This window comes from Gracilinanus agilis, chromosome 1 (assembly GCF_016433145.1).
Source record: "Gracilinanus agilis isolate LMUSP501 chromosome 1, AgileGrace, whole genome shotgun sequence".
In the NCBI taxonomy this organism is placed as follows: domain Eukaryota; kingdom Metazoa; phylum Chordata; class Mammalia; order Didelphimorphia; family Didelphidae; genus Gracilinanus; species Gracilinanus agilis.
The window spans coordinates 452,436,967-452,463,785 of record NC_058130.1 but is presented as its reverse complement, the minus strand read 5'-3'; positions in this window follow the sequence as shown (position 1 = coordinate 452,463,785).

Sequence of the window (26,819 nt, the reverse complement as noted above, 5' to 3'; positions counted from 1 at the left end):
AAAAAAAAAAAAGAATGTAGTCCCAGGAAAATACCCTGATTTATAACTTTCTAAAATAATCACAATATAGAATCATCATAAGTGTGTTATATTAATTATAAGTGAATGACTATGTTGATTATAAAGTGAGAGTTCTCTATTCTATGTACTCTGTAACAGATAAGCTTCACATAGGAAGCAGGGGATGATCCAGAGACCACAGAACTCCAGATGTCACTCCAGAAACACTAGCTTCTTCTGTCTTTCCAAATGTTACCCTGGAAACCCTCCATCCAGAGCTAACAGAAATAGGGGACTCCATGCGGGAGGGAACATTGATAAGTGGGAGTGTTTTACAAAAAGGGATTTTTAAACTGGGAGGAAATTTGCTGACTCTAGCCATGTGATTTCTCTGTCACAATAAAGCCAGATCTTTATCCATAAGGGTCTCCCAGCATCTTATTTTTACAGTATGAACCATATTAATATGTGCAATTTGATGTATTTTTTATTTTTCATGCATTTGCTGACTATATAAGTGCCTATGAAAGTCTTATTTCTTTATTATCGCTAAACTTATACTGATGTTTAAGATCTAAAAGTGCTATTATTTTGAAAGACTCAGTGTATAATTAGAAAGAGATTGAGAGGTTGGCCAGTTAATAAATGGAATATATGTTCCCATCACCAGAGTTATCCCTATGGCTCTAAGACTAACTTTTGTATTGAATGTATTTGGACATATACTTGCCAGTGTGAGAGGAGCTTTACTGAGTGAGTGAGCTACACTTAGAAGGTTAGAAGGTATCCATATGTCCAGATTGGTGGTGTGAAACCCCTCCATGGATCATGGCCAGACGCTTCCCCAGTATTACACTCGATTTCTAGGATACAAATATAATGAATGAAATAATCCCCAATAAAAATACATTCTAATGGAGACAATAAATATGCACAAGTATTTCAGAATTCATGTGAAGGAAACAAATTCAAATAAATATAAAAGTTAAAGACAAAGTAATTTGAGAGGGAAAACTTTGCTCTTTGGGGAAAATCAGAAAGGCTTCATATGGGAAGTGGTGCTTGAATTGATTCTTGAAGGAAGACAGGGAGTCTTAAAGACAAAAGAACACATTACAGAAATGAGCAGTGACCAGTTCAAAGGCATGTAAAATCAAAGAGATGTGAAATAGAAAATAAATGTGAGAATCACAGCCAGATTGGTTATTTTTTAGAGTGTGTGAGGCTAGAAAGATAGGTAGGTGTCAGACTGTGAAGAGTAGATTGTGAGTACTTTAAAAGCCAAAGAAATGAGTTTATATATTTTATAATGATAATCAAGGGAAATACTATCAAATTCTTATGGTATTTTGAGATAAAATGTACACTGTCTAAATAATAAAATATGTTTAGATAGGCAGCACAATTAGATTGTATGTTAATGTTTGACTTAGACAAGATGGACAATAAGCTGAATTCAAAATGGAATATGAGAAAGACATGGAGCTGGATTGAATTTGGGAAATTGTGCAGCTCCTCAATAATTCTGAATGACTCATTGCTCTAGGAGTCTATCTTTTTAACATTAATATTAATTACTCCTGTGATGTCACAGGCCTGAGAATCAAAGAAGATCTTATGCCGTGATCAATATTAAAGGTAACCCACAGAGGCAAAGAAAGACAGAAGATAGATTTAGGTGGGCTGCAGCATAGTGTCAACACTGATAGAAGTGCTAGGAAATACTGAGAAACCATAAGATTTAATGGTAGAAGGGTGTTTCAAGAACATCTAATCCAACTCTATCATTTAAAAATGAATAAAATGAAGTCCAGAGAGCTTAAGAAAATATCTGAAACTGATTTTGGTCTCTGATTCAAAATAAGTGTTCTTTACCCTCTAAAATCATCTAGGTCAAGTATAAATAAATGAACATGAGTGACTGAATGAACAACTGAATAAAAGAACAGAAAAAATGATTAAATGTTTTCTATTTGACATGTACCTTGTTAAACCAGGGTATACAAAAACAAATATAACATAATCCCTGCCTTCAAGAAGCTTACATTCTAATGTAGAGAGACAAAACTTAGATTGGTTTTGGTGGTTAGGGAAAGTTATGTTGGATCAGGGAATCCACAGTCATATTGAATGGATCCATAGAATAACAGCTTTTACCAGAATCTTTGGATGTATTGAATTAAATAGTTCTTAGATTACATGGAATACTATTGTGCTCAAAGGAATAATAAACTGGAGGAATTCCATGTGAACTGGAAAGACCTCCAGGAATTGATGCAGAGTGAAAAGAGCAGAGCCAGAAGAACATTGTACACAGAGACTGATACACTGTGGTAAAATTGAATGTAATGGACATCTGTACTAGCAGCAATGCAATGACCCAGGACAATTTTGAGGGAATTATGGAAAAGAATGCTACCCACATTCAGAGGAAGAACTACAGGAGTAGAAACACAGATGAAAAACAACTGCTTGAACACTTGGGTTGACGAGGACATGATTGTGGATGTAGACCCGAAAAGACCACACCAATGTAACTATCAATAATATGTAAATAAGTCTTGACTAACCACACATGTTAAAACCAGTGGAAATGTAAGTTAGCTATAGGGGTGGTGGGGGGCGGGGTTGAGGGGGTGAAGGGTAAAGTAAAAACATGAATTATGCAACCATGGAAAATTTTTCTAAAAATTTAAAATTTAAAAAAAAATTGGAAAGTGAAACAGAGAAAAAGGATATCTGTGAAGTATGACTGGGCAACTAGGGCCAGGCTAGACTTGGTGAGATTATCTCACTGATAAAATCAGAATAGATTCCTGGTAGGAGATGGAAGCCTCCTGGAAAGACTGTATTTCAGTAGTAATCTTGTCAAGTTGGAATGACAGGAAAATGTTTGTGAAGAATAATATTGCCTATAACTGTTGGAAAGAGAAACAGGAAATGAGAATGAAGAATAACAGGTTGACAGTACTAGTGCTGCCTTGGTGTACACTAAGAGTAAGCCTGTGGTCTTACTACTTCATTTATGAAAGATTTATGGAAACACATGGGACTTCAGTATGAGATGTGGTTGGATTACCAGCTCTATTGTTAAAATGATTTCCCATGCTATTGAGATCAGAAATTCAATGAAAAAAAATGGCCTTACACAGCACTTTGAGACTTATGAAGCATATCACTTATAACATAGTTATTAAGATTTCACAGAATCATGAATTCTGAGATAGAGGAGACCATAGAAATCATTTAGCCAGACACACTCATTTGACAATTTAGGAAACTGAAGGACAGAAACATTAAGTGACTTATCCAACGTCATGTAAACAGAAACTAAAAGATCTAGGAACTTTTGCTTTATTTAGTGAGTCCCCTTTACCTAGTAATAAATTAGCTAATAATAATGCCATTTGTGAAACATTATTTTTTCTGCATTTGAGATGCACAGTCTGTTTATATTATAATCAACAATATTCCTAAAAGTGCCTTCTGCACTACATATTCATGGCACATTTTTAGCCTGTGCTTCATGGGGATCTTCCCACACAACTCCAACTGTCAAAAAAAACAAGCATTTCATTGTGTGTGGGAGTGTTGTCTGACAGCTTAATGGATAAATGACATATTTAAACAATTTTACTATATTAAAGAGTTTTGTCTAAAGTGTTTTGGGGTAACTTTGTTCCCTATAGAAAATGACATATTTTAGATACTCGAAGCTGATGTTATTCATTTAGCATGTCAGCTCCAATTTCTGAAGCCACAGCACTCAAAAAAAAGTCCTAGTGGTACAAGATATAGTTCCTTTCAGTTTTTGTTTATCAGTTCCAGTTCTTACCATTTATATATATTTTTCTATCTAAGATAATTTCAATATGTAACAACCATATTATGGTGCATACGATTTGTTATAAAGGAGTAAATTATAATAGGCTTATTCAAGAAAAAATATTCTCACATTAGCTATATCCAAAGATCTGACTGTCTTTTTTCAGCCTCGCTACCAGCTCCCTTCCCAAAACCACAGGTAATATGACATAGATTGTATATATGTTATCACATAATACATATTTCCCTGTTCATCAGATTGTGAAACAATACACATATTGCTTGTGGCAGAGAAAAAATCATGGAGGAAAAAAATTGAAGAATGCTATGTTTCAATCTGCTTTTTTGACTCCATGTCTTCTTTCTATGGTGTTCAATTTCTTTTTTTTTGACATGATTCCCTGGGAATTGTACTGGATCATTGCCTTGTTGTTAATAGTTGTCATTCATGGTTGATCATCATATATCCCTCTTGTTACCATGAAAAATATTAAGCATTTTTTAAAATGTAGTTGTCATTAATTCATAAATCTTTTAAAGTAACTGCCTATTTTGATTGGGTAAAATCCCAGCAATAAACTGGTTTCTGGAGATTAGCCTAGCTTCATCAAGTGGCTGATCACTAGGTGGAAAACTTTTTTTTCATGGGAAGCCAGAAGACAGAGAGAAACAGAATAATTCTGGGGGGCACTATAAGGCTTTCACTGGGAAATTTGTAGTATTGCAGAAAAGGAACATAATGTTCTAAGCATCATACTGCATTGGTGAAATCTTAAAAAAATTAAAAAAAACTTTTGATGTTCCAAATGCAAGATATTTGTCTAGTGAACAAGTTTACACACAACTGGACAAACTGATTATCAATGTTTACATTCTTTCTCTGTGAAACCTGAAGAATTGAAGCTATTGTAGCAAAATTAGCTAATAGTTCTCATCCTCTAAATGCCACCCCCTCAGCCTTGGAGAACTAAGTGAAATAATTGAAAGAGTTGATTGAATTGTTTTTAAAATCAAGAAGAAATATAACTTTTCAAGAAATTATATAATTTTGACTCATAGCACACATGATGAGCATAGGCAAACAAAGGCCATAATGAAGAAAATTTCATTTTATATGCCACCATCTGTCCCAAAGGATGAGTAGATAGAAAATGTCTATGAACTCATTAAGATCTTCCAAATTAAAGCAGCACATAATTTCATACTAAAGGATGTCATTTTGAAGAAGGGCAAATAGAGGAAATATTTTGGAAAACATGATTCATTACCAAATAATGGAAGAGGACAAAGGCTTGACTAAAAAGAAGATTCAATCATATTCATCTTGCATATTGAAAGTTTTAAAACATGCTGGATATAGAAACCATTGAAGATATTTTAATGGAATTTATTTCGGAGACATTAAATAATTTATTTTTGTTGTTCAGTCATTTCTATCATGTTCAACTCTTCATGATCCCATTTGGGATTTTCATTGCAATGATATTGAAATGGCTTGCTATTTCCGACTCCCAAATTCAAGTTTCAATTAGTTTTGACTGTTCTTATCAAATTTGAAAGGCTAAATGGTCCCAACAATGAATTGTATGCCCACTATTTGACAGACTAGCTGAAGTTTAAGGGTCTCATCAATATACAACTGTCCACCAGATGACAAACTCTTTGACTTTAAAAACAACAAAATTTTTGACCAAGATGACAAGGTAAGGTCATTTTTGTGGAAGCTTTGAAACTTTTGATATATTTATATAAGAAGCATGACCACAATTATAGGGATAGAAGCATTTGTTAAGCACATATTATGTGTCAGATACTGTTCCAAGTGCTTTACAAACATTGTGTTATTTCATGAGTACTCAATGTGTGAAAATATTCAAGATTTAAGATGCAGAAACAATTTTTGAAATTATAAATATAAATGAATGTTTCTCAAAAGGCACGAAATGTGAATCAGTTCAATACAATATAGTTTTCCTAATACAGGTAATATATGTTCAAATCTTTCAAATACACAAAATACAAGTCTTCCAAATTATCAAGTTTGCCAAATTATCAATACAAAGGCACATGTCAAATATCACATGGCACAAATAAAGTTAAGGTGGTAGACAAGTCACTGTATTCAAAATTCTGTTTTTTCTTCTTTTGCTATTTTTAAAGGGAGACAAAACTGAAAAGGTTTAATAGCAACAAAAGAACAAAAGCAATAGAGTTTAATAGAGTTTAAGGGGTACCTCATTCTGCCCCCACATGCGGGAGCAGTAGCACCTTGATTACTGCATGGACTAGCTCCACTTTGGAGATATTTTTGTGGGGTCATTTGTTGTGTATTATCTGCCTGATTATCAATCCTGAAAATGTGATTCCTATAGTTATCACTCATGAAATTGGGATTCCTATAATTGTTGTTCCTGAAATCAGTATTGTTTCTGTAGTTGTTATTATTATTATTCCTAATAATCCATAACAAATTCCTGCAATTCATCATTAAGTCGCCTTTCTTGTTACAGAAGTGGCAGGTCAGAGACTGATAATTAGATTCTTGGAGAGGGGCAAGTGGTATTGGTATCATGTAGTATCATGCCCTCTTTCCTGCTTTTCTATTTTGTTACATAATGATTTCAGTTCTTTTTGTATGGTATCTAATAGGTCATTAGTTTTTACCTTTGTCTCTTCATGTCCTTTAGTGACATATACAGCTATGTTCCTTAATTCATGCAGATCCATTTCTGGCCATTTGGGACAATGCATCTTAAAGTAATCTTGGACCACTCTACTAGCATTATTTACAAACTGTAGCCTTATTTGTCGTATGCCTTGTTCTGTTGATAAATCCAAGTCCAAATATCTAGCTCCCAATTTAATAAGCTTGTCCATAAACTGAGAGGGAGTTTCATCATCATTTTGTATTAGGCCATCAAATTTGTTCCAGTTGTCTGGACATTTTGCACATTCTTTCATCGCTTCTAATATTGCAGCCCTAGCATTATTTAACTGCAAATATTCCTCTGAGTTGTTATAATCCCAACGTGGATCCTCTTGTGGCCAGTGTGCTGCATTTTGTCCTTGGGCCTTATTTACATGAGAGATGATTTTGTTTCTCTCTCTCTCTCTCTCTCTCTCTCTCTTTCTGTCAGGAAGATCTTGAGTAATTTTTCCACATTCTTATAGGAAGAATTGTATTGGGAAAATATATCTTCATCCTTTTCATTATAGCTATGGGTTCATCATTATAATTTAGAATATCTTTTTTAAACTCTGATATTTTTTTAAAAAAATTTAAACCCTTAACTTCTTGTATTGGCTCCTAGGTGGAAGAGTGGTAAGGGTGGGCAATAGGGGCCAAGTGACTTGCCCAGGGTCACACAGCTGGGAAGTGTCTGAGGCCGGATTTGAATCTAGGACCTCCCATCTCTATTAAGCTCTTTGATATCTTGAGGAGTGAATGGAGTTTGGTGTGTTAAATTTATCACATCCCTAGATCTGCCTAATGTAGGCACTTCCTGTAAAGGGAAAAGGCCATCACAGGAATCAGAATTAGAATTAGAATCAGAATCATAGTGTGGTTTTGGTTTCTTTTTAGTGGTTTTGGTGCTTACAGAGGCAGAATGGATCTTTTTAGGTTTTTGTGTGCTTTTGAGTTCTTTGTGTATTTGTCTCAGCAGTATTGGTAGGAACAGGTATGGTCTGGACTGGGGTTGGTTGTGGGTTGGGAGAAGGGACAGGAGAGGATGGGGTGTCAGGAGAAGAAGGAGGGGAGGGAGGGTTGGTCAAGAGATGCACAAGATGAGAGATAAGTTTTTTTACATCCACGTCCATCTCTTTTTCAGGAGAAATAGGAGAAATAGGACTTCAGGAACAGTCTCCCTAAATTTGGAATCAGATTTTTGAATTGGATCCTCCTTTTCCAGTGTGTTGTGCATAGTGTATTTGAAATTGTCCAGTTGGATTTATAGTGCTGCTTGGATGTTGGCTTGCATTTTCCTAATTGCAGCCTTTTGCATCATCATATTGAAAATTAAGAAAACAAGATTCCCTACCAGCATTAGAAGGAGGAGGCAGTCCATTCATCTGAGGGCTCTGGTCAATTTCCCCCTGCCGGGGCTGGGACCTCTACCTTCCTTTTCCTTCTTCTACCTTCCTCTCTCCTTTCTCCCATCCATCCTATCCTCCTACCTTCGTCCCTTCACTTTCACAACAGATTTTATGGTGACCTTCAGATGGACCTGAACCTGCCTGACTGACTGCTTGCTGACTATCCTGTCTGCCTTACTGCCTAAGGGTAAGTGAAAAAAAAGTTTCCCTCCCAAACCCAGCCCAGGGGAATCCCTTCCGCTACTAAAACCCTGCCAGGGTCCTAGATCTAAATCACACCCCAACCCCAGCCTAAGAGCTTAAACCCTAATCCCCCTTACCCCTGCAGACTAAAACCCAGCACAGGGTCTCACTGGAAAACCCAGCAGGAGTCTGGAAAAAAACGCAGGACTCTTCCTCTACATTTCCCCTGCCCAGCACTTGTGCCTTGGCAGGGGATCCAAATCCATCACCTAAACCCCCAATCCCTCACCCAACACAGGAATTTAGCCAGCCAGCAAAAACCCTGGTCCCCTAGAAAAAAACCCAGCCAGCAGCAAAAGACCCAGCAGGGGGTCTGCCAGTGGTGGGAAAGCAAGATCTTCCCCCAGAGGTCTGCTGGTGGGAAAACCCAAATCCCTCTCTACCTTATAGCCCCCTACTAAAAAAAAACTTTTTTCTGCTAACAGCAGACTTAGTGTTCTCTTCCTTCTGAAAAATTGTTTCATATTTAATTTTTACTTGCTTTTTCAATTATCTCTGTACATGTCATAATTTTACCATGAAATTTAAACTCTAAGAAAAAGTTATTTCATTTCTTTCTGAGTATTATTCTCAAATGACTGGCTAACTGTCTTACTCATATTAGGTGGACTATATCTTGATTTTTCCACCAAATTTAATTTTATTGAAATGTCTTACTAGAGACAGAGTATAGAGAACAGACTTTAAAGTCAATATATCTGACACAAAATAGTTATGTTATCCTAGAATAGACATTTAATCTAGGACCCTCTCTAAGACTATAAGATATCAAAGAAGGTATTCTCTTGTATCCATTCTCATCATGCAAATAAGATCTATACATTTCAAAATTACAATTGCTAAAACTGAGAATTTTTTTTTATTTTGGTCTCTTTCACTTCTCTGAAACATTTGCCACATTTGATCATTTTTGCCTCTTATGTCCTCTTGTATACTCTCTTGTGATACTCCCTGTTTTCCCTGTTTTTTCTCCTATCTGTTCAATTGTTCTTCTTAATATCCTTTGATGCTTTCCCATTTGCCTCACATTTACTATCTGTGATTACCCCTAAAACTTTGTTCTCAGTCCTCTTCACTTTACGGTTTATATTAAGTCATTTTGTGATCCCATCAACATAGATTAATTTATTATCCCTATACAAATGATTCCCAGATCTACATTACAAACTCTAGTCTTACCCTTGAGCCATAGTCATGAAATGGATAATCTACTGATATATAAAATTTAGTATGTCCAAAATAACAGTCTTTATCTCCCCTTCTTCTTCTGTACTCAATAGCTTCTTATTCTCATTGATATTGATACATCTTGAATCAATTAGCAAATCTTACAATCTTATAATTTCAAACTTCATGACATACTCTGTCACTCTAGCTTTGTCTTTCTACATATACATACATGTGTATATTTCCCTCAAATCCTTAAATATCCATGATGTAGTTAATAACATAACTTCCAGTTTGCTCTTTTGCAATGATCATTTAACTGGTGTTGGTGCCTCAAGTTTCTTTTCATGGCATGTGGTTGTCAGTATAATTTTTTTTTTTAAATTATAAATGTCACTCTCCCTACTCACTGAACTTCAATGGCTTCCTTTTACTTCCAGGATCAAATATGAACTCCTCCCTTTGGTAGAAAAAGCTCTTTAAAATCTGGGCCTTTTGTTTTATATCTTTTCTCCCACCTATGCACTTCAATGATCCAGCAACTCCACCCTACAAACTATTATTTAGATGTGCTAAATCATTTCCTTTGTCTGAGTTTTTGAATTAGATGTTTACAGTTACCTGAAATCCTTTGCTTTCTCACCATTACTTTTTAATTTCCCTGGTTTCTTTCCAGATGCAAATCAAATCCTATCTTCAGGGAACTCTTCTTGGGTACTTCTCCTTGCTGCTAATGACATTCCCCCTGAGGTTACTTTTCATAAACTGTAAATATACTTTCTCTACTTATATTATGTACTCCACTAGAATGTAAGCTTGTTGTGTGTGGTAGTTCTTTTGCATCCCCTGTATTTAGCACAGTGATGAAGAAGACAGTAAGTACTTAATAAATGCATGTTTATGGCTGCATAGCTAACTAAATAATCAAAATCCATCAAAGAAGTATAACAATTCCTAAATCTGTGGATTTGTAATTTTCTTTCTACTATACAATACTGAGATAGCTAAGTGGTATAATGTATGAGAGGTTGATCTAGCAGTCAGGAAGACATGTACAAATGTGACATCAGGCACTTACTATTTGATCCCAGGAAAGTCATTTATTATGCTTTTTAATTTACTTAGCTGTAAAAACTACTTCTAAGAAAGAGAATGAAATGAGAGACTATTTCCAAATAATATATCAGAGTGGCTTTCATGTAAGTGTTTATGAATGGTTGTATTCTTCCTTCCTTTAATCCTTTCCTCCTTGTTTCCTTCCTTCTTTCATTCCTTCATCCTTTCCTTCTTTCCTTATGTCCTTCTCTCACCATTTCTCCTTCCCTCAATCCTTTCTTGGTTCTTTCATTCATTAGCTTCTTGGTTCCTTCTGTGCTACCTTTTGTACAAAATTTTACAAAAGCATGCACAATTGTTTATTTTGTACCTGAATCCTGTGGTCCTGCCAAGAACACTGGGGAGGAAAACTTCCATTTCAGATTCCTCAATGTAGTCAAGTATCATCTTGTAATCATCATTAGTCATGTTTTACTACCTGGAAACCAAGATAAAAGTCCTGTTATGCATTTTAATTGTATGCAGCTGTCCTCCATGGGGTACTCTAAGGAAGCCAAATAAAGCAAATTACTGCTTGTGCATAGGAGTGTGGTATGTGGGACTAAAATTCTTTTCTCATACAGCCCATTTTTTTTCTTGTGTTGAGGAGAAATTTTTGACTCATAAGGCAGCATTGCAGCTCAGAAATGGTATTGAAAGGACTGTCTCTCTTTCCTCTCCTTCACCCCTCCCTAAGACAATAGCTAATAAGACATAGGCTATACATGTGTTACCATATAATACATATGTTCATGTTAATTTTGTGAAAGAAGGTACATAGAATTTAATACTAGAAAAAATTCATGATGAAAATAAAATGAAGAAAGGTGTACTTTTATATGTCAAGATTCTGTCATTTTCTCCTATGGCTATCTATGGCTAGATTTTCATCATGGTTCCTTTGAAATCATCTTGGATATTTGCACTGCTGATAATACTTAAGTCATTCACAACTGATCATCATATATTATTGCTGTTGTGTACAAAGTTCTGCTGGTTCTATTCACTTCACTTTGCATCCCTGCACATAAGTGGAAGCATTCCGTGTTAATACTACCTGTTGGTTTCAGTGGTTTTAAGCTCTACATGGGTGAATACATTAATTTGACTAAGAGGCAAAAAAAATTAATTCAGTCTTTGGCAGCATTATTAAAAGATTAAATACCCAAGATGAAGGAAATGAACTTCCCACTGTACTTTGCCCATGTGATACAATATCAATATATCAAGAATTATGTTCCATTTTTCTGTGCCTCATATGCCAAAAAACACAGAAAGTTATAGTGTGCCCAGAAGAGGACAACTATAATGATAAGGATTCTTAAAATGATAAAATTACTTTGTTCTTTGCAACTTTTTTTTCTCTCTATTTCCTGATATCTGCAAGCCATGACTTTGCCATAAAGATTGTTATGGCCCAGTTACCTTTAACCATCTGCCTCTATACTAAACTATTATTAATAGTAACTGCTAATTAGGAGGGGAGTAAAACTGGATATAAAGACACTGAACATGTTAATAGCTGGGTATCTAGGTCTTTGAGTGTGTCTTTAGATGAATGAAAATTCAGAAGCTAAATAGCCTAACACTTCGACTTAGCTATTATTTTGGATTATGTATACCTTAGTGGACATTGAGACTTGTCTTTCAATTATATTACATTAACTTGTAGGTTTTCCTAAATTGGTGACATTACAGGAGAGGAGATTACTTAGAAGGATCTGATGCAATGCCAGTAGGGATCTTTTTGCTGCTTACAGTTCCAAAAGCAAAACATTTCCAGATTTTTTTCCAAAGATGTGACTCAATTCATATTTCTGATTGCTTCAGTAGGCTTTTTAAAAAATCTCTTACCTTCTGCCAGAAACTATGCTAAGTATCTGTTCTAAGACAAGAGAACAATGAGGTTACATGATGTATAGTTGGAAAATCTTGAATTGTTAAAACTACATTACCCAAACTTCCTTTCTGTATTACCCCCAATTCCTTTTCCTTTCTGTTTACACGCATCTTTTGTGTGATTGTATATAAGTTTTGGGTAACACCCTCTGTCTCTCTCTTCCACATGAAGTGAGTGGGGAATATTCTCTGTGTTCTCTAGCTTTCTAGTTAAATATTAACAAATCTCTATAGATATTATACTTTGGAGATATTGAATATTAATATTAAAATCCACAATGACTTATCTTCTGTGTTAGAACCAATACTAAATATCTATTCCAAGGCAGAAGAGTGGTAAGGGTAGGCAATGGAGGTTAAGTGACTTGCATAGGGTCACACAGACAGGAAGTGTCTGAGGCCAGATTTGAACATAGGACTTCCTGACTACAGGCCTGGCTCTCCATCTACTGATCTATCCCTATGATTTATTCTTCCAAAAAATAAGCAGATGTTTTGGAGATAATACACAATAACAACAATGACAAAATATCCTTCATATAATTTTTCACATATAATACTCCCTCTTCCAATTCTTCCTTTTCACTTGTTATCTGTCAAGGTTGTGTAAAAACCTCCAGGTTTTCCTGGCTTCCTTCAAGACTCAATTCTAATCTTACCATCTACAGGAGGCCTTTTCCCATTCTTGCTACTGCTATTGCTTTCCCTCTGATATTGCTTCCCATTTCCGCTGTATGTAACTAGTATGTACATAATTATTTACATATTTTCTCCCCTATTACATTTCAAACTCCTGGTTTTATTCTTTCTTAGCATCCCCAGAGCTAAGCACATAGAAAATGGTTAATAGTACATGTTGATTTATTTGATTAACTTAAAACCAAAAAAAAAATGTTAAAACTAACATAATCTCAAATACCTACCCATTATTAAAATTATGTTTTTACATATGCACATATGTATATACATATATGTGAGAAAGATACTTATCTTTATGTGACTACAGTTTCACATTAACATATGCCAAATTCTGATTTTTAAAAGAGTACAGAGATGGTCTTTTTCTTCAGTTCACATCACTAATGTATCTGCACATAGATGCTGAGTCAAACATCTGCTTTTTTCAACTGTCTCAGCCCAGTGGAGATAAAATGTACATCAGTTAGTAGGAGGGGAAAAAAAGCTGTCTGAAATGCTGAATTTGCTTTTACTATAAGTAGAACCAATTACTTTCCTAGCTGCTATACCCACATAAAAGGTAGCTGATGTTCAAGCAAGTTTCTGATTATAAGTACTTGCTATATCTGCTTGAAAGCCTTCATCACCTGTGGCAATGTCATTTCTGGGTCATAAATGTGTCTTGTCAATCAAGACATTAAAGAATAGCATTCTTCTCCCATGAAGCCTTGAGACAGTCATTTTCAATATGCCTATATTGTGGCTCATCAAGCTTATGAAAGTTTTGTGTCCACGTAAAATACCATATGCCTTTGTGTGTTCTGACTTCTTAGAATTGCCTGAATCTACCTGTTTAACAATCCCCTTTTTATGCAGAACCTTTCTTTATCTCTCATTTCCTTTATTTTAATCTCCTTTTATTCTTTTCCTGAAGATACAATTTTACATTTTTTATTCAACCAATTTTGATTAGCTCTTCCCATCATCTTCATTGCTTTTTTTCTTCTCTTTCTTTGTAGATGAATCTGAGTTAAACATTTTCCTAACCACTAGTTTTCTATTTTTCATTTCTTTCTTCAACCAGGGAGGAGGGAATATGTGCCTTTCCATTTCCCCGGCCTTATCAAAGGCAATAAGCCCAAATCTGGGAAGTCACAAATGTCAGAAGTTGTTATATTTTAGTATAACCACTCTGCTCTTGGGAAGCAATAGAAGGAGATGTGAGGGTAGAGTTATGGGCAGAGATTTTCCCTCCCACTAAGAATTGCTCCTACAATAGGACTTTAATAGTTGTCTACACCTTGGTTTTATTGTGTCATTATTGTAGCCCTTTTTATTACTGGGAAGTGCAGAATGTCCATGGATAGAGTGAAAACAAGAATCTTCATCGATGTCCATGAGGAAAAAGGTCCTCTTTATCATTTGTACTCCCCAGTAGATTGCGGGTGCTGAGTAAAGGAGGTTAGCTTTCTCCTGTGTTAAAGAGGAAAATAGATTCAATAATATTATGATAAATAGTATTTCTGATCTAATTCTGATCCAATAGGAAGGGTTGCTGATATTTAATTTGGAAAGAAACAACAACAAAAACATTGTTTACTGTTAAAATTTTCATAATCTGTTTATATTTGGAATAAGAGATAGACTTAGGAGTATGATTTAACAACATATATGTAGATGTATATAAAATCTACATATAAATAGACATACATACATACTTACATACATACAAAGTTAGTTTAACCAGGACAAGTGCCTGGGAAAGTATACTGCCTCAATTACCTCATATGCTAAATAATAATTCCCATTTACATAATGATTTAGTGTTTTTAAAGCACTTCCTTAAAAATATCCTTGGAGGATGGTTGGGCACACACTTTTATCACCATTTTACAGATGAGGGAACTGAGATAATAAAAAATTAAATACTTCGTCTATGGAAAAATGGCATTTAAGGATTGGATGAGGGACTTGAATCCAAGTTTCCTCATGCCCAGTTCAACACTATGCCTTTCTCTCTCAGGAACTCTCATAGATTATTTTGAAGGGTCTTTTCAACATTTCAAGCAACAATGAAATAGTAAATTAGTTCTTTGACACTATTCCACCATTTCTTTTGGATGACTTCTTACTTGAAATGACACTGGTATCATTGAAGCTACAAAACTACTTTTCCATGAATTACCTAATTTAACAGATAATAATGCTCTACAGGAAAGATATGAACATATTTGTTGCTTAGAAAATCAAAACCCAGTATGTCAATATGTGTAAAACTCCATTCTCCTGGGTTCCTGACATAAACCCGAGGTTTCCTATATCCTCTAAGGATTAAATAGCCCTTTCCTCCCATTAGACAAAGTTTTACCTGGATTTTTAAAGTAATATTAATGTCTTTATTCATGTATCCTTTGTGTAGGTGAAGAAACTGAATATTAGTTATTTTAAGAGCTGCCCAAGGTCACAGCTCAATATGTGATGGATCCAGTAGTCAGAATTAGGTATTTTTTTTGGTAAAGATGATGTACATTCTTGTAGAGCACCCTGCTGCCCCTTAGTGAGGATGTCTACTAGCCATAGTTGAGACATTCATATAGAAGGGAAAAGGAGAAGAAAGGAACGGGCATTTATTAAGCTCCTTCTGTGTGTCAGGAACTGTGTCAATTACTTTACAAATATTATTTTATATACCCCAAAGTTATAATAAGGAAAAAGATTTGTACAAAAATATTTATAGCCACATTCTTTGTGGTTGCAAAAAATCGGAAAATGAGAGAATATCCTTCAATTGGGGGATGGCTGAACAAATTGTGGTATCCGTTAGTGATGGAATACTATTGTTTTCAAAGGAATAAAGAACTGGAGGAATGTCATGTGAACTGGAATGGCCTCCAGGAACTGATGCAGAGTGAAAGGAGCAGAACCAGGAGAACACTGTACACAGAGGCTGACACATTGTGGTACAATGGAAAATAACAGACTTCTCTACTAGCAGCAATGCAATGATCCAGAGCAAGGCTGAGGGACTTATAAGAAAGAAAACTAGCCAGATTCAGAGGAAGAACTGTGGGAGGAGAAATACAGAAGAAAAACAATTGCTTAAACACATGGGCTGATGGGGGATATTATTGGGGATGAAGACACTAAATGATAACTCTAGTCCAACTATCAATAATATGGAATTAGGTCTTAATCAATGATACATGTAAAACCCAGTGGAATTGTGCGTCAGCTAAGAGGGGTTAGGGGGGTTTTGGGAGAGGGAAAGAACGTGAAACATGTAACTATGGGAAAATATTCAAAACAAAAAATAATGAAAAACAAAAAATAAAAGTAATAGGATATTGCTAATGATTTAATAATAATAATTATAACTGTAAAAACACAAATATTATTTTATTTGATATAACATTCCCATGAAGTTGTGACTTGTCCATGTTTACTTAGGAAGTGTCTGAGACTATGGAACAAAACATTTTGTGAACATAAGAAAAAATAAGTTAGCCTGCTGTATAATAAACTTAGGACAGCTTTGTGGCACAGTGGAATGCTGCACCTGCAGTCAGAAAACTTGTCTTCCTGAGTTTAAATCTGGTCACAGGCACATACTAGCTATGTGACCCTGGACAAATAACTTAACTCTGCTTCCCTCAGCTTCCTCATCTGTAACAAGAGTTACAGAAGGAAATGATAAACCATTTTATTATCTTTGCCAAGAAAACCCCAAATAAGGCCTTGAAGTCAGACATGACTAAAAATGACTCAACAATAACAATACTGCCTCCTAATTGTATTCTGAAATCTTAAAGATATTTCTTAGTTTCTTAGGGCTCTGACAGAAAGTGCCTCTAAACTCAAAATTTCTTACTCCTTTTAAAATTTAACTATTCCAGGGACTTTACTCTCATTTAAATTACTTGGCAGTAGGAGGCAACTAGACAGTTACTAAGAAAAATGAATGACGACCAAGACATAAACAAAGTGAGTTGTTATATATTCTTACCTGAGAAGATATTGTAAAATAGGAGGAAAATGCCGCTGAACAAAAATTACTTATCAAGGAAATGAAGTGCTGCATAGTTTGAGATCTTATTGTGGTTTCTTAAATAATAGCAACAGTGAGAAAATAATCATGTCATAGGCCCATGACCAAGGCATTCATGAAGCTCAAGTAAGATAATCAATGTAAAGTATTTTGCAAAACTTAAAGTGTTACATGTTAGTTACTATTATTATTATTTAATTATTAGCCTATAGTCATCAGGCCTCCAATTTATTGATGATTTCATTTGATAAGTCTTCTATTGTATAGACAACCCTCTTAAACATATCTTTGAGTAATTGCTCTTTTATTTTTTCGCTTTCTTTTTTCCTAGAGTCAAACACTGGCTTGTTTAAGGTAGGCTATTATTTATTTTAGACTTTGGGAAAACACATTTCCATTAGCGAATTAGCAATTTATTGAACAGAAGTATGAAGATGAACTAAAAAAATCATGAGATTAGTTTTGCCCTTAAATTTAAATAGAAAAAGCAATTTTGAAACATTGTAATGATGCTATTGACCACTTTAAAGAGAAATTAACTTAGTTGTTTTGTAATTTAGTTGACATAGTTAATGAAACTTTAGTTTACATTATCATTTTCTGTGGTGAACCTAATTTTAAACTATCATCTTGAATATTAATGGACAAAAATTCCTTGTTAATTTAAAGCACTAATCAGAATAGACCACTAAGAGTTCATTGCATTTTTAGCCTTGAGCATCGTGGGTTAATTAATTGTCAACATGTTTTATTTCATATACTTCTTTTGATAAATCCAACAATGTTGGTTGGCACACATTAAACTTTATCCATTTGAAAAAGATTATTTGTTGGTACATCTTAGCCTGAAAAATTTTAAATGGAGCTGTTATAAAATAAATTTAAATCAGATGTAAAAACTGTATTTTTAATGTTGGCATTATTTTCTAAGAAATAGAGCTTCATTGTTACTAGCTAGTTCCAGGGCTTTCTCTCAGAGTACCATACATATTATAGGTGCTTAATAATTATGGAATGACACATTATTAAACATTAAACATCTTTCTATTGATTTTCTTTTCAGTAAGTTATTTTTGATTATAGGAATGACTGGCAGCACAGTTAGTGGATATAACTCTAGCCTTGGAGATATATAGACCTAAATTCAAATCTCATTTTTTATATATTATTGGCTATTGATCTTAGTAAGTGATTTAAACTTTGATTGTTTTATGCAACTCCTCAAGACATTTTTACTAAGAATCAACCTGAATTGCTATAGGGAATTTCTTCATCTAAGGGTTCTTGGGACCACAGAAATGATGGTACAGTATCACATTCTAGAAAGGAATACTTATTCCAAAGCTGAGTTTGATTACTATTGGGTCACCTGAATCAAAAGTTTTCTGCCTTTTAGAATTTTTTCTCCCTTTTCACATTGTCAAAAGTTGCATAGAATATCTACCTAATTAAATGAATTAGGTTTTCTACAAATGATAAAACAATAATATTCAACTATCCTTCTGTCTCTTTCATCCAGTTTGGCCTTTGTGAATACTATTTGGATATATTGCTTTCCACCCCCCCACTTAGGATTTCATGTGAAATTTTTGCCTATTATTGATATTGATATAAAATTCTCTTTGATTGACATCCTTTACTATTCTATTAGAAACATATTTGTGTCATAATTGAAATTTGATAGTGTACTTTTCTTCAATTATTGAAATTAAGTAAGAACAAATTTATAGTTTTAGTTAATTACATTAGCACTCTGTGCTTCGTTTATTCTTTTTTTTATGGAAAGGGTTGAACTAATCCTTTTCACCTAAATTTCTAGGAATCCTGAAACACAACATACGTAAAATATTTGTAAAATTCTACTTTTTTTGGTTTGCAATATCTTTTGAGTCCTAATTTTTGAAAGTAATGACAATTGATTATTAAGATCAACTTTGTCATATATATAATTTGAGTGCAATCTAAACATTTTGCAATATCATAGTCTGGTTTATCTCACATTTTTATAAAGACATAATAATCCTAACGTAATAAAATTGACTTCATTTAATAAATGAATTATTTTGTTCTACTGCTTTGCAATTTCTCCCTTTTTCTTTCCTTTTTTTTTGGCATTGGCATTCTATAATTCATTCTATAATTTAACCACTTACCTCAAATCTTAAGAATTATCTATTTGGCTCATCTAATGATATGATCCATCAAAACATTGAAGATTGTTTTCAAAGTTGCTGGGCAGTTTCAATTATTTTCTGCAGTACGTTAGCCAGGCTTTTGAATTCATTATATTTTACTCTGAAACTACTATTCTACATTATCTTTGAATAACTGATCTTTCATGCTGTTGTTCACTTTAACTTATCTAGACTTCATATTTTTTGAAAGCTATTTTCTTTCATTTCTCTTTTTCATTATTTTATTTGACTTCTGTATTTTTCAGTTTAAAATATATGATTCTCTTTTTTGAGGCCTTTATTACTTTGGGGAGATTTTTAAATTCAGTGTGGTACAACGCAAACTCTAGGATTTGGAGTCAGAAGACAAGTGTCCTAAGTTAGGATGTACTGTTTACAATTGGTGGAATCTTAGTCTAATTGTTTAATTTGTTTGGCCCCTATATTGTAATTGTCTTTGTATTTTTAATATAAAACAATTGAATTATAATTTATGATTTCTTTAAACCTGTGTTTAAATGAATGTATGATCTATAAAGTTGTGTAGGTTGTCAAAATTTTTTGTTTTGTTTATTTCTTCTTTTAGATATTTGATTTCTGTCTCATTTCCAATTTAATATTTTCTTTTAAAGTTTTTATTTCTCTCCTAAAATTTTGTTTTTTTTTTCTTTTTTCTTATAATCTTTTGGAAATCAGAACAATTTATTTCTTCTCTCTCATTTACTGAGGATTTTTTTTATTTTCTTTCCTTTAAAGAGTAATACTTTCTTCACTTTACTGTAACTTGTATGGATGATTTTTGTTTTTCTATATGAGTCTCATTCTTATTTTGTCTACATATGAAATAGGCTGATACATAGACCATATCTTTGCCTTTTTGTCCCTCTGCCTTTTTCTTCATTGTTACTTATTTTCTATTCACTACTTTATTTACTTCCCCTACACACACACACACACACACACACACACACACACACACACACACACACCCCATTTCCCATTTCTACTTCTCAGATACAATTTTAAACCAGCCCTGACCTCTAACTTTAAATAGCTTCATCCTAGTTGAGTTAGAACCCATGGGGCTCATTTACAGTAGAAGGGAGGGACTTTCATTCTGGCAGAAAGGGATCCAAAGTTTACCTCTAGGACTGGAGTCAGGATGACCTGGGTTCAAATCTGACCTTAGACACTTCCTAACTGGGCAACTTATCTAATCAGTTTTCTAGTTCTTCTCTCCTGTCTTAAAGTCTAAAAGGTAAAGTTTATTTAAAAAAAAATAGTCTACCTAGGTGACTCTGTGGATTGAGAGCCAATCCTGGAGACAGAAGGTTCTAGGTTCAAATCTGGCCTCAGGCACTTCCTATATGTGACCCTGGGCAAGTCATTTGATCCCCATTGCCCAGCTCTTACCCTTCTTCTGCATTGGAACCAATACTCAGTATTGATTCTGAGATGTAAGGTGAGGGTTTAAAAAACAAATAAAAACCTCTTTTACCAACATGGCTAGACAAACAAAATTTTATGTTTCTCCCAGTTAAGTGCTAGGATTGGGATTATGATCAAATCTGAAATCACTGCTTTGATGGGACTAGTTTAGGCCCTACTGCAGGAATTAGAGACATTCAAGTTTTTGTCATTGTTTACATCAATCACACTGGCAAATTGGAAGACTCTGGATCATTAAGTGATGAGGGTCAGTAAAATATTCCATTTTTTAAAAATGCTCTACATTGTTTAGAAATACCACCACCTTTTTCTTCTCTTGATATGGCTTTAATTACTATTGATTAGGCACATGACTTCTTCATATGAGGTTGTTGTGGTTGGAAAGTTGCTAAGAAAAGAATTGCCCTGTATCCTTGCCGATCATATGACCTTACAGAGCAAAGTTTCTCTATGAATTTTGACCTCTATATTTTAGTGCATGTTTTAAGCGGATTTGCATCCAGGTGAAATATTAATAATTCTGTTTTCTGGAAAAATAAGAAGTCCATTCGAATGTAATAATTAGTGTAATGCAAGGTGGCTAACAGAAACTTTTTGCTTCTGTAATTTCTAATGATCAAAAAAAGTCAGTCAGAAGTCTTATACTCTTCAGAAAGTCAGTTAGAACTTAAAGCTATAAATAGAGGTGAAGGTCCAACTGATGGGGCAATTTGCCTTCTGGCTTTCACTGTGGCTGGAGGCTTTGCTTTGGCTTAACCTGTTAGCTGTGGCCTTTTGGCTTGGCTTTGGCCGAATTGCTTTGGCCTTGGCCTGTGCTTATTTGTCTTGGGGAAATTTAAGCCTATCTCATTTCTCTGAACCTCTCCCTGATCTCTCCATCTACATTCCCTGAATTTCCTTTGGGCCCTGGGTGGAAGGGAGGGCTTGGTGATTGAACATTGTGGGTTTTAGTTTCTATAGACAAGTAGAGTATCCTCAAATAAGTTACCTCTAATTTTAGTGATTTAATAAGGACTTTACTTAAAAGGCAGTCAAATCTCCCAACTAGGAGAGCAAGCTCTCTCAGTCTAAACTTCTTTGCGACCCATCCCCCACCATCACCCCTCTCCCTAACAGCAGTTAGAAAATCCTGAACCTCTTTCCCTCTGACTAACCTGAGATTAATAAATCCCCTTGTTACCTACTCAAAGCTTCTGGTGAATCATTGGATTGAAAATTGAGAGAAGGGCTAAAGAGGGAAGGAATCATTTTCTTTTTATTTCTTGAGAGAATTTGGGGCATCCATCTTGGCAGGAAGTACCTACCTAAGACTTCCTCTAGCCATCAGTTTGACTGGCAGGGACGGGCCCTCTGGAACTCCTCCCTCAAGAGACTTTAGAAACTAACAAGAGAAACCCTCCAGCCAAAACCTAAACATTTCTTACTGGCCCTAGTTTCCTCCCTGTATCCTCTGTCTCAAGTCTCTGGAAATAAACCTGTTTGAGCTGCCCTCTCCTACATACCCCATTTCCTTTATCTCCTATATACCTTCCCTTGCCTTCATTCCTCCTCCAATCACCTTATAATCACCTAATATCCCCTTTATCCTTCTTTGTACCCAAATTGCCTCATTGACCCTCTCAGATTACCTTATTTTCTTCTTGATCACATTAGGCAATAATATTACAAAATTACATAAATGAAAGAGAATAGAAAATAGAAAGGTTATTTCAACAATAAAAAAGATGAAGGTCCATAAATTTAAAAACCATGTTTTATTGCAGTAAGAAAACAAGTGAAAAATGAAGGATGACAACTGTGTTTTCTTATTTCATTGAAATTCCAATCATATTTTAAAAATATGGTCTGTTTTGTAATTATGTGAGGATTGAGTATCTTCCATCAATTACTAATTTATTTCCACTCTGTGGCTTGTTCTTGGGGTTCATTTAGGGCTCTTATTTTGGCATATAGCATTTAACTGAACTTTCTGAAACTGTCATTTAATAAAAAACATCTCACTGCCTAATAGGGAAAAAATCTTCTTCAAAGGAAATGACTTTTTCTAAAATTTGAAACATTAATTCTTTTCAAGATCCTACTTGCTCAATTTTATTTTTCTACACTTTTATGTGTTGATGATTAGAAATGTGAATTGAACAAAACATAGGAGTTCAAAGTTTGGTGTAAAATCATTTACATGTCACTAACCTCAAATAGACTTTCTCTTTTCCTCTAAATAGTCACTTGCTTCTCAAAGTCAATAAGTTGCCTTATTTAAGGAACCTCATCATGAGGCACTTTAAGCCTCATTACCGTGTCTTGAATTTATTTAAAAAATACATAGTTGCCCTGACTATTCTGTCTCATTCATTTAGAAATGAACCTTTTTCTTGTATTTGGTAATACTAGTCTATTCAGCCACATTTAGGCTGTCAATAATCATATCATCAAAGATTTAAACCCTCCTTTTGAGTTCTATTTAAGAATCTCTTTATCTCTAGTCAGGAAATCAACACTAAAAAGGAAAATGATTTGGAATTAAGAGTTTGTAAATGCTTCCTGCATGTAAAACGATTTAATCTAAGCACCTGTGTAGAATATGCCTTCCTTCCAATGAATGGTTAAAGGGAAGGGTAGCTTCTGCCAACAGGTGCTAAAATTAATGGCATGAACAGGAGAGCTATGTATTCGAACAATTTAGCTTAGTGTTCAAAAGAGCCATTGATAGCACTGCTTTTAAGTTTTCCACAGCTTACAAATGTGTTTAAAACTCCAACATTTCTAGCAATTAACTTTCTTGTACTGCAGACATAAGCAATCTAGCAGTTGATTTATTCCAACTGACACGCTGAGCTTGTTCAGTGGAAATTGCTGCTGATATAATTTGCCATGTGTAGTCATTTTATTAAAATGTAATAGTGTAGGGGAGAGGATCATAATTTAATAAAATAATTCAAGTATCGATCCTTGTATTGAAGCAGACATTGTATATTTGTTTTCAATAATTCATATTGTTTTGGCTGATGGGTAGATCTTCCTTTTGAGTTTCAAGCAAACAATTGTATTTATATGGTTGCAGTGTGTGCTCATGGAAAGATGCCTTTCAAAGAAACATTTCTTTTAAGAGGCTTGCTTTAATGTTTCTAAGCACAGAAGGGTTTTGGGGCTTTCCGAGCACAGGAACCTATAATCAGGGACATAAGAACATTTTCAATATTAATCATTAATTTTTATGGGAATTTTAAACAAAAGTAAGATCCTTTGGATAAACTGGGCTCTGTCAAAATGATATGGACAGAGGGAAATTCAGATTGATCTTCACAAAGTAGAAAAATAAACAGAGGAAGGAGGTCAAACAGAATAGAGAAGTATCATGAACTTTTGTGAAGTGAAGTGCCAGCTTCCAGGAAAGGAAACCTCTAGAAGACTTTCCATCATCCTGAAATAAGAAAGAAGTAGAGCATTCTGGAAAACTTGCCTAAAAGAAAAAGATATGTAGAAAACAATTGCCTTTATTTACTCAAGAAACAACAAAATCTTGCAATCAATTTGTTCCTATATGACACTGAGTTTAATAAATCTAAAAAAAATTGTATGAAAGAAGCTGGGATAGTCGATAGATCACAAATACCAAATTTTTAGTTTCATGAATTCCTTGGGCTCTAGTGAAATGTACAGAATATCTGCATAATGTTTATAAATACATAAAATAAAAAATACTTAAGGATATAAAAGAAATTAATTATATTGTGTAAGGATGGGGGATGGGACAAAAAGAGCCAGAAGAAGGCCATTGGAGACAGTTACTGACAGTTGGGACCAGAGAGGATTCTCGGTAATTCTCTGGAAAAGGAAGCAGAAGAAGGAACTTCCGGCAGAGTACTGGAGAGAGGGAGGACGAGAACATCTCAGCTCGAATCCAGTCCTGAGGGCTTCCTGAGGATTTTCTTTGGACACTGAAACCCTGATTCCCTGGTCAAAGGCATCCCATTGCTTCTAACCCAGCAACACTTCAACCATCAGTTTTGAGACTCTGTTTTGGGAGCCATTTCTTAGGCTCCTTCCCCCAACCTTGCTGAGATTCCCTTTCTGGTCTAGTTTGCAATTATAGAAAAGGATAGAAATAGGAAGTAGAAATAGAAACAGAAGGAGAAGGGGCAAGGTGGGAGATGCTTGGGAGCAAGAACCCCAAAGGTTCCCACCTGGGTGAGGGACTCCATAGAAATAGAGAAGAGGAGACCCCAAAATCCCTCTGCCCTTCACCACTTTCCCTAACCCCTAAACTGCGAAGAATAAAAACCATTCATTAGTCAGATAGTATTCCAGAGTGCCTGACAGACGATGGGGAGGGGAATCACAGCTTGGTCTGGCTGCCTCCATCTTGGAGCCAGACAATCTACTGTGAAGTTGACTGATCCCGGGGGAGGCTTGCATGAACCCCACCCTCATTCAGAATCGGATTGGGGTCCCCCATACCTCCTCTTATAGGGAAGCCTCACCCCCATGCACGACCATCCAGGCCACCTAGTTTTGGGGTAAAACCCCCTCAAAGTCTCAACAGTGTATATTTGGTGGAAGGGGAGAGCTAGAAGAGAGTCTCACCATATAGACTTTCTCTCCCCCTATTCTCATAACATTGGTTAAAGCAGGCTCTATTTATTCTTATAATTGAAATGTATTTTTCTAAACATATGTACATGTTTTGTACCTTATTCATATAAATATATATTAAATATTCATAGATATCTCATATTATTAATCTAGTAATATTTAAAGCTTTTGAGATAGAGAAGCAGCTTTAAAAACAGGGTGATCTGGGTTCAAGTTTACTCTCTTCCAGTCATGTAAGATTGGTGACAAGACAAAAACCATGACAACTGCCAATGCTCAGGAGACAGTCAGGAGTCAACACTGGGGTCTTCCATGTTGTGCCAAACAGTGATCAGGATGTGAAAAGGATTAAAAAGGGACGGCAAACCTTTATACCACAGATGAAACCTGTACACTTCTATATCCCCCACTGTGCTAAGTACTGGAAATAAAACTAAGAAAAACAAAGACAATACCTTCCTTCAAGGAGCTTACAATATAATGAGAAATGCTGAAATGCTACCTCTTTTTTTAAGATGATAGGATGTTATATATTGAATATCCTAGAGATTCAACTAAAATCAATTGAAACAATTAATTATTTTAACAAAATAGAAGGATATAAAATAAACATACCTAAATCATCAGTATTTCTATGTATAAATCAGTGTCCTGCAGGTGAAGACACTAAGAACAAACCCAATTAAATTGATCATAGATAGAAGAAAACACCTCAGTGTATATCTTCCAAAATAAATCTGATAAATATATAAATATGATTATAAAATAATTTTATAAGAATAAAATCAGATTTAAATAATTGGAGAAATATTCATTGAATTATGAAAAAATATCCTATTGATATTTCACTTGGAAAAACAAGTGAAGTAAAAAATATCAAAGGAAATAATGAAAATAAATGTCAAAGAAAGAAATCTAATAGGACCAGATTTCAAACTATACTATAAAGTAGTAATTATCAAATCTATCTGATGCTGGCTCTGGCTAAGAAATAATAAAATAAATCAGTGGAACAGAATAGACATACAAATAATAGTCATAAAAGATCATAGTAGCTTTGTGTTTAATAAAGGTAAAGATCCAAGTTTTTTAGAATAAGAATTTATTATTTTGTAAACATTTTTGGGAAAACAGGATGGCCATTTTATAAAAACTAGATATAGACCAACTTATTACACCATTTACCAAGATCAAAAATGTATACATGACCTAGGTATAAAGGGAGATATAAAAAATAAGAATAACAGGGAAAATATTACCAATCAGATTTGTGAATAGGAGACAAATTTTGAATAAGCAAGGTTGCTGAGTTGGGTGAATGACAACACCAAGCATATGAAGACTTCTCCTAGTAGAATGAATGGGTAAGACAATTTGTTTGAAGGTACATGAAGGTGACTGAAGAAGGAATTGTAGAATGCTTAGAGCTTGGTTAAGACATTGAATATGCCAAAGCCATTCCTTGAATACTGGGCTTTTACCAGTTGTCCTAACTTTTATCTTGCCATTTGACTTAGATGACTCTGGAAGAGAGAGAGTGGGGCTGACAATTTTGG